Here is a 9,278-nt window from a genome sequence, read left to right as displayed (position 1 = left end):
GGAAAATAACTATCAGGTTGCTTGTTTTACAGGATATGGTTTCTGACTAAGAGGATCTCCAGGACTGACATGACGCCTTATCAGTGATCGCTCCGCCCACTTAATCACGTGGCTCAGCATGAAGAAAACCTAGACAAGCTAACACCAAAATGGCTTCTTTGCCTATAGACTGCATATAGATTTACGCGATATTCCGGATGATTTTATGGACTTGTTTAACACCATATTACACGTGTAAAGGGGTTGATGCCATTTAGTTATTCTGCAAATGCAAAAAATATAAGATTACAGAGAACATCAGCTATTTATAACGGGTAAATCGGTACATTAAACACGCTCTCAAACGCTTGCGCACTTCCCGAAATCGAACCCGTTATTACGTGTAATGGTGGTATTTGCAATAAATTAACACTTCACCGGTATTTACCCGTGTTATTAACAAAATTATTACAGAAACATTCCCCCCTACCCGTGTACTTGACACGAAATAGCGCTTTATAACTGGGAATTCGGTGAAGTTTTACGCGCTTTCTGACGCCGGGTGGGTACCTCAATCCCACATGTTATTGCGTATAAAAGTGATATAAATCATATTAAACATTGCTTATGGGACATTTATCAATCACTATAATTTAAAGCGCAAAACCAACCCAGTCGTTTGGACATTGTCTGATATAAAATTAGCGTTGTACGAAAGGGAATACGGTCAGGCTATTATAAATTAATAAGGCAACCAATATCAGACGCTCGCGCAGGTACCGACTTCCGCGAAGTTACCGCATTTATTGTTTAACTAATATCTGTAATAATAACTCTTTTACAATAGCATTTATCGATACGTATTTATTAAAATAATAACAAAATGGTTTTCACTTGTTTCTGACACACACAGAAACGCGATTTTTAACGGGGATTTCGTAAAGTTACACGAATTGGGTACCAAAATTCTCAATTATTTTACATGCACACATAATACATACTTAATAATGCTTAGTTATTGCTTATATGACATTTCAAGTTTGTGAAATAAATAAATGTTCTTTAAAGGGGATCTCAATAATTTTTTTAACTTCCACTCGCTCTTGTCAAGACCGCATTTCCGCGTTGGAAATGGTATAAATTTAATTCATCTAACTTATCTTTCTGGATACCAAATGTCAGAGTTGCATTAACCCTTTTTACACCGTTTTTGCCATATTTCATTTCCGTTTTTTAATCCGAACAAAATATAGAAACTCGTTTAAAAAATGAGATCTAGGTATTCGAGCTCCTAGTGTGGATTAAAAGCGTTTATTGGTGACACCACATGAGCGCAAATGTGTAGATACCGTTAATAAGATATTAAATCACATGTCACCTTCAAATTACATGTATGATGTCAATTAAGTGCATTACTATCAGAGTAATAAAACACAGCATGAATTAGGCTTCATGGTGGGTTTTATTTCTCTTTAAGTAATGCAGATGAACCTCGCTTCTGACCTAGTAACTGATAAAACTATTTAAAAAAAGTGAAATATTATGTGATAATCAGATCGATAACATAAACTATTTAAATCTGCTAGTATATCCGATAAAAATATATTATAATTGTCTTTGACAGTGTTGACGTTCAGTTGTTTGTGGTGACGACCGCATGTATTTATACATCTCTTACAGTTCTCAAGATCTCTTTTCGGCTTGGGAAACGATATAAATTAAATGTCACCAACTAATCTTCCAGGATATCGATTGTCCGAGTTACATAATCCCCATTGACACCGTTTAACCATTTTTAATCGTTTTTTTTAAGAGGAAAACAAAAGAAACTCATTGGAATAAAAGTGAACCTTAACATGTAGCTTGTCTAGAAAATGGCGGACAGGTCGTTGCTAACGAGTGCGCCCGATTAATCGATCGCTGATTGGTGGATCAATTCTAGTGGGCGGAGCGATCATAGATAAGGCGTCATGTCAATTGCAGTGATGATTAGATGAACGAAGAAGTTGTTTATCACATGTTAAATACTTATAATTAATAAAGGACATAATTACATTGACCTGTTATATTGTGTTGCAATTGTTTTTGCAATAGGCTTTACAGTTAACATACCCTGGATACAATTGTACTTTTAATAGATTAACTGCTATTGAAAGATGAAACCCTTTAACAGGGTGTATATTTTAACAAATTTACTTTGGGCTAGTAATTTTGCTGCTGGGCTACTTGTCTTTACCATTCCAGTAGCCCGAATGGCTAGTGGATAAAATGAACTATCGTGAAGACTGAAATAATATTATTAGGTTAACTGCTATTTTATTATTTGAGAACTTTGTAAAATATTGAAGTAGATTAATTAGTTTCATTTAATTCTTAGAATTTTACATTATGACAATTACTTATTTATTCATGTTAGATGGGATAATTAATTTAATAAAATATTATGGTTTAATTGATAAGAAAACCTTAATTAAAGAAAGGAAATTTAATCTGGTTGGAAGCGTGCTATTAATGGGTATTACAATCAAGCATTCACACACCTGACAAGGCTTTATCAAAGTGTCAACATAGATAAACAAAGACTTCAGTTACACACATTGACAAATAATTATGTTGGGCTGGGCAATTCTAAGACCTGGTATTGTATTAAAAAATTCCATTGTTGTTCATCTGATATTTTGGTTATTATTTTTATTTAACTGCCTATAAACAAAAGTGTTTCATTAAAAAAATTATTATTTTTATTCTTATTATCCATTAAGTTGTTGGATTTTCTCTCATTGAAGGATTAGTGATAGAAGTTGTGTTTTGTAATGTTGTGTATTGAAACATATTTTAGTCTGCAATTATCAGTATTCTTTTCAAAGCCAGTATCAAATTCACACCATTTTATGTTATAATTTTTTAAAATGCTATTTATACACCAATACCTCATGATTTATTAAATCTACTATAATACCGCTAGTATGCTCCTCTTAAAAATGTTTTGAAATGTAATGTACTTTTTACAAAAATTGTACTCAATTCAAGTCCACTTCAATCATACAGTATGTTAACTCATTCCATACTACAGCCTTATCTCTAAGCAACCCCAATCAGTAATAGCCTTATCTACCATTAGATAATCAGTACCCTCATCAGCTCTAAATGCCTGACAGATTATCTGTTTATTGATACCTTTATGGGTGTGAAAAAGGTTGTTTTTTAGGTGTTGTTACTTTGTTGACTGATTATGTGACAAATATTTTATATTATATTTCCCATTTAAAAATAAATATAGTAATTTTATAAAAATTTCGAAATATTGCATAACTTATCAAATAAAACAATTAGATTATTTCAAAATAATGTATCCAATACCATTATTATTTATTTATACACTTTTTACAAATATAAACTGTTTTAATGAATAAAATCAATCTTAAATAAAACATAAACACATAATAAATTATTTAATGACATAAAAACAATAATAAGATATTGTTAATAATAAGATATTGTTAATAACAAAAACAAACATCAATAGATAAAAAGCACAGTTATGTTTCAATTGCAAGTAATTTTATGAAAAAAAGAAAGAAATTCTGAGAACATCTTAATATGCTTTTATTAGAACTTCATAAAAATAAAAAAGAATACAAATAACTATCTTTAGAAAACAGATATTTGAAATTACTAAATCCTAAACAAACAGCAAAAGATAAAAAAAAAATGTCCAGGAGCAGGGGTGAATTGTCTAGGGGGTGAATTGTCTCCTCGGGGTGAATTGACATGACGCCTTATCAGTGATTGCTCCGCCCACTTAATCACGTGGCTCAGCGGGAAGAAAACCTAGACAAGCTTTCACCAAAATGGCTTCTTTGCCTATAGACTGCATATAGATTTACGCGATATTCCGGATGATTTTATGGACTTGATTAACACCATATTACACTTGTAAAGGGGTTGATGCAATTTAGTTATTCTGCAAATGCAAAAAAAAATATAAGATTAAAGAGAACATCAGCTATTTATAACGGGTAAATCGGTACATTAAACACGCTCCCAAACACTTGCACGCTTACCGAAATCGAACCCGTTATTATGTGTAATGGTGGAATTTTCAATAAATTAACACTTCACCGGTATTTACCCGTGTTATTAACAAATTTTTTACCGAAATATTCCCCCCTACCCGTGTAATTGACACGAAATAGCGCTTTATAACTGGGAATTTGGTGAAGTTTTTATGCGCTTTCTGACGCCGGGGGGTACCTCAATCCCACATGTTATTGCGTATAAAAGTGATATTAATCATATTAAACATTGCTTATGGGACATTTATCAATCACTATAATTTAAAGCGCAAAAACAACACAGTAAGTTTGGACATTGTCTGATATAAAATTAGCGTTGTACGAAATGGAATACGGTCATGCTATTATAAATTAATAAGGCTACCAATATCAGACGCTCGCGCAGGTACCGACTTCCCCGAAGTTACCTCATTTATTGGTTAACTAATATCAGTAATAATAACTCTTTTACAATAGCATTTATCGATACGTCTTTATTAAAATAATGACAAAATGGTTTTCACTTGTTTCTGACACACACAGAAACGCGATTTTTAACGGGGATTTCGTAGTAAAGTTACACGAATTGGGTACCAAAATTCTCAATTATTTTACATGCACACGTGACATAATACATACTTAATAATGCTTAGTTATTGCTTATATGACATTTCAAGTTTGTGAAATAAATTAATGTTCTATAAAGGGGATCTCGGTAATTCTTGAAGCTTCCACTCGCTCTTGTCAAGACCGCATTGCCTCGTTGGAAATTTCCGCTTTGGAAACGAAATAAATTCAATGTCACCAATTAATCTGTCAGGATATCGAGTGTCCGAGTTACATAATCCCCATTGACACCGTTTAACCATTTTTAATCGTTTTTTTAAAGAGGAAAACAAAAGAAACTCGTTGGAATAAAAGTGAACCTAAACATGTAGCTTGTCTAGAAAATGGCGGACAGGTCGTTGCTAACGAGTGCGCCCGATTAATCGATCGCTGATTGGTGGATCAATTCTAGTGGGCGGAGCGATCATAGATAAGGCGTCATGTCAATTGTCTTGGGGGTGAATTGTCTCGCTTTCGGGGGGAAGATCAAGGGCAATAGTTTCACAAGTGAAGAAGCTGGCCTTGTCTTTTGTTTTATTTTAAATGCATGTTGCCTTAGCGCTATGTTATGACACTGACACAAATAGGCGTTCTTGTGTCACTTTCTGTTTTAATGAAATGGATTTGACTGTTTGCTGCCTTTCGGAACTTGAAATTTGGGCAAAAATATATCCCCTGCCCCCTTAACCCTTTGCATGCTGGGAAATTTGTCGTCTGCTAAAATGTCGTCTGCTGAATTTCTAAAATTAGCATTTTCTTTGATTTTTTTCAAAGAATACTATCAGAATAGCAAACAGTTTGGATCCTGATGAAACCCCACGTTTTGCATAGGCCTTTAAAATTCTGTTCCCGCACTGAAAGGGTTAATGAATGTTATCCACTTTTATAATTGATTTTTTTGTTGTTGGTATTGAATGTATTTACTAGAACAAAAATTTTGTTGGTCAAATGTTGAAAAAATCCATTAATTGAACAATGATGAAATTATTCACATGCTTAAGTGTCGTTACAGTACTGTAGATTTCGTCTGTGTGGTTAATCAAGTGTATCTACTGTAGATTATTTTTAATTTATTGAACATCATTTTTTCACACCTGAGGATGTTTACGTCTGCTGCATCTGTTAGGCTTGAAAGCCACAGGTTGTGAACAAATGTGTGCATGTGTGCATATATTTTATTTCTTAGTTCCTTCCTCACCTGAATAATTACATGACAGTGTGTGATGATGAATATGTATTATCATGCTTATGACAATGTGTTGACCTGGAGCTCCTGCAGTTAAGACTCAAAATGTGGGAAGAATTTTCAATATTAAGAGCTTAATTCTATGCATTAATCTCTGACTCACTGAAAAACATATTTTAAAGTTGACATGGTCATGTGCCATGTGGATCAACCAGAGTACCTAATTTTAGCTCCACCTATATTGTATTGTTACCTCCGAAACAATTTACATGGACCCTGGTCCCAGAATGGAAATCGAATACTGGTTGCTGGTGTGACTGCACCAAATTGGCCTTTATTATCAGGCGATCAATTACTTGTAAATGAAAATCTACGGTGGAAACTTTTTCGCATTATAATTATTATTAATATATATTATTGTTACAGTTACATGTAAGTTGTGTCAATACCATCAGTGAATTCGTAGAAATATGGGATATTACGTAACCAAATGCATTGATGGTGTGCACATCACAATTTCAGCAAGAAAAGATTTTTCAGATACCAAATAGACAATTTTATGTGTTAAGTTTCTTTTTGATAAATTAATGCAATTGTTTTTTGCTAACAATATAATATCACCACTATTGAATGCCCATAATCTTTGAGCTGTTAGTTTGTTAGTTTCCATTTTTATTTAATGTAATTTATTAATTTAAAAAATCCAAATAGTGCCTTATGCCCTCTTAAATACATGCATCCAGTCTTATCTTATTTTGTCACCTTAGACCCCTAGAGAGCACAGTCACCCACGGTTTATTAGATTACAATCAGTAACACAGTAACTGATAAGCTGAAGGACACACTCCACACAAATATCTTATTATCTCCAGGTCAAACAATCTTGAGATTTGAGAGTTTTTTATTAATTTTAAATGAAGACGAAATAGGTTGTTTTTTTTTATTGAGGAAAACAAGTATTATAAAAATTGTTTTAAACAATGTGTTGGCATGGTAAATCTATCAGTTGTATTTGATTTAATTATTGAGAACAATGGGCTAATGAATCTGCAGATTAATTTCACAAAGACAATATTATCAGTTTTAAATACATAGTTTTATTTGTTTGTAATACTACTGGCAATCTGCTTAGTTTTTTACTACAAATCCTTACTTTTTGTTTATCCCTTTACCCCTTAGATACGTATTTTGACGCATTTGTAGTCACTTAGAAAGTTATATTTAATTCAATACCTTTCTTACTAGATCCAAGTTGTAAAGGCTTCATTTCCAACCCTTAGATACTGATGAGCAGCAAACAGCATAAAACCTGAACAGCCTGCATTTTATTCAAAGGCTGTTCTGAAGTTATGCTGTTTGCACATAGCCACTTCCACTTTGCTTTTGTGTGGGAAAGGGTTAAACAAGTGTTATATTTTTATGCTTCCCGAAATAAAATTTTGGCGGAGCATATAGTGGCCAGTTTGTCCTTCCTTCCTTCCTTCCTTCTTTCTGTCACACTTTTGTTACGGTTTCTCATAGCGCCTTCAACACTTTACCGATCTCTTTCATATTTGGCATGTAGGTACCTTGCATGGACCTCTACCTTTTGATGAGGTTTGAGGTCACTGGGTTCAAGGTCAAGGTCACCGAGGCTAATAATAGATTTTCTGTCACGCTTTTGTTACAGTTTCTCATTGGGCCTTCACTACTTTACGGATCTCTTTCATATTTGGCATGTCTAAGGTACCTTGCATGTACCTCTACCTTTTGATGAGGTTTGAGGTCACTGGGTTCAAGGTCAAGGTCACAGAGGCCTAATAATAGATTTTCTGTCATGCTTTTGTTACAGTTTCTTATAGGGCCTTCACTACTTTACTGATCTCTTTCATATTTGGCATGTAGGTACCTTGCATGGACCTCTACCTTTTGATGTTTTAATTTTTTTGTTTGTTTGTTCAGACTCATTTTTGTCCATAGGACGCTTTAAGGTTAAAGAAGCCAGGTTAGCGACTGTACGAAAAAAGTGGTTACTTCCATTTATAATTGTAGACGATATGAATTACTCTTCCAATGTGTTACAAATTCGAAACTTTAATTAAACTTTAATTGCAATTCAACCGCGTGTTCACGTTTTCCTTTGATTAAAATACGCCGCTGTTAGTTAGCATAGTGTGTGAGTAATACGATCAGATTAATTAATTATCACCTTTTCATTTCAATCGAACATCGGCAGAAAGTTGTAACATCAACGACATAGAACTAATTATTTAATTATCACTCTTTAATTTAGATCGATAGTCAGCTTGGAAATAATTAATTTATTGTCACACTTATTTTCATTTTTAATCTTATAATACGACATTTGCGACCGGCCGCTATTTTGTTTGCCGACGACAATATTAACTGTGTATTCAAAGCTCTACCCAGTTTTACGTTTCATTCAACAACGTCATTTCATGTGTAAGCGAGCTCAGTTTTGATTGGCCAGCTACCATGTGCACTTCAATAACAATAAGGTCAAGCGATGTCTCTATACAGGTGCAGACCGGTTTTCGTTCACTGTTCAAATTGCGAATACTTTCATGTAAACAAAGAGAAAAATATCGAAAACCAGTTTCGGTTAAAAATGGCGGCTGTTTTTTATGAAATTTTACGAGATTTTAGCATTTTCGCAAATCGGATTTTTCTTGAGCCAAATTCTCAATATTTTCGCAAATGACTCAAGTGGCGAACGACAGCGCGAGCCCTTATTAGTACCTTTACGCGTGTGATCAAAGGTCCGCTCACTTCTCCCCAATACCATTGGAAGGAGAAGTCACTTCTTCCTAAAATTTTGGGCTAGGATGATCCCTGTACGCGGCAAGAAAGATTCCATTGGCGCAATCAATAAAATATGTGGCACAGTAATTGGATCAATGTTAACGGAAATTCTCCCAATATCACCTCATATCACATTTTTAAATGACAAATTTTGTAATCATGAATTTAAAATAAAATACATTTTTTACAAATTAAAGAAATGAATGTATGTAGAGGTCTTTAAATAAAATTGAAAAAATGGTTTAAAATGGTTTGTATGTTGTTTCCATCTGACAATACGTATCCCGTTACGTTTTGTATCGTACACACTGTACCGCGATACGTATAGTAATGAAGGGGAGCGTATCATGACACCCTTAATAAGAATGGGATTTTTTTTACAGATGAACAGTGGTTGATAAAGGGTCTAGAAGCCCAAATATTATTAAATGCATGAATTAATACATTTGTAATCAATTTGATCACTTTTTGAGATTACCAATTAATAATATATCAATGAAAAAAACATTAATCATGTTAAAAAATAAGTTAAAATCATTAATTTCATTGATTTTTTTCGAGTAATTGACCACATGTTTGCCAAGTTGCAACTGAGAGTAACATTCTTTTGTGACATAGACATTTTGCTTCACTTCATTATAAGAGTTATC

Source organism: Dreissena polymorpha, chromosome 6 (genome assembly GCF_020536995.1).
Source record: "Dreissena polymorpha isolate Duluth1 chromosome 6, UMN_Dpol_1.0, whole genome shotgun sequence".
Taxonomy (NCBI): Eukaryota; Metazoa; Mollusca; class Bivalvia; order Myida; family Dreissenidae; genus Dreissena; species Dreissena polymorpha.
Note: the sequence above shows the minus strand (reverse complement) of the source record.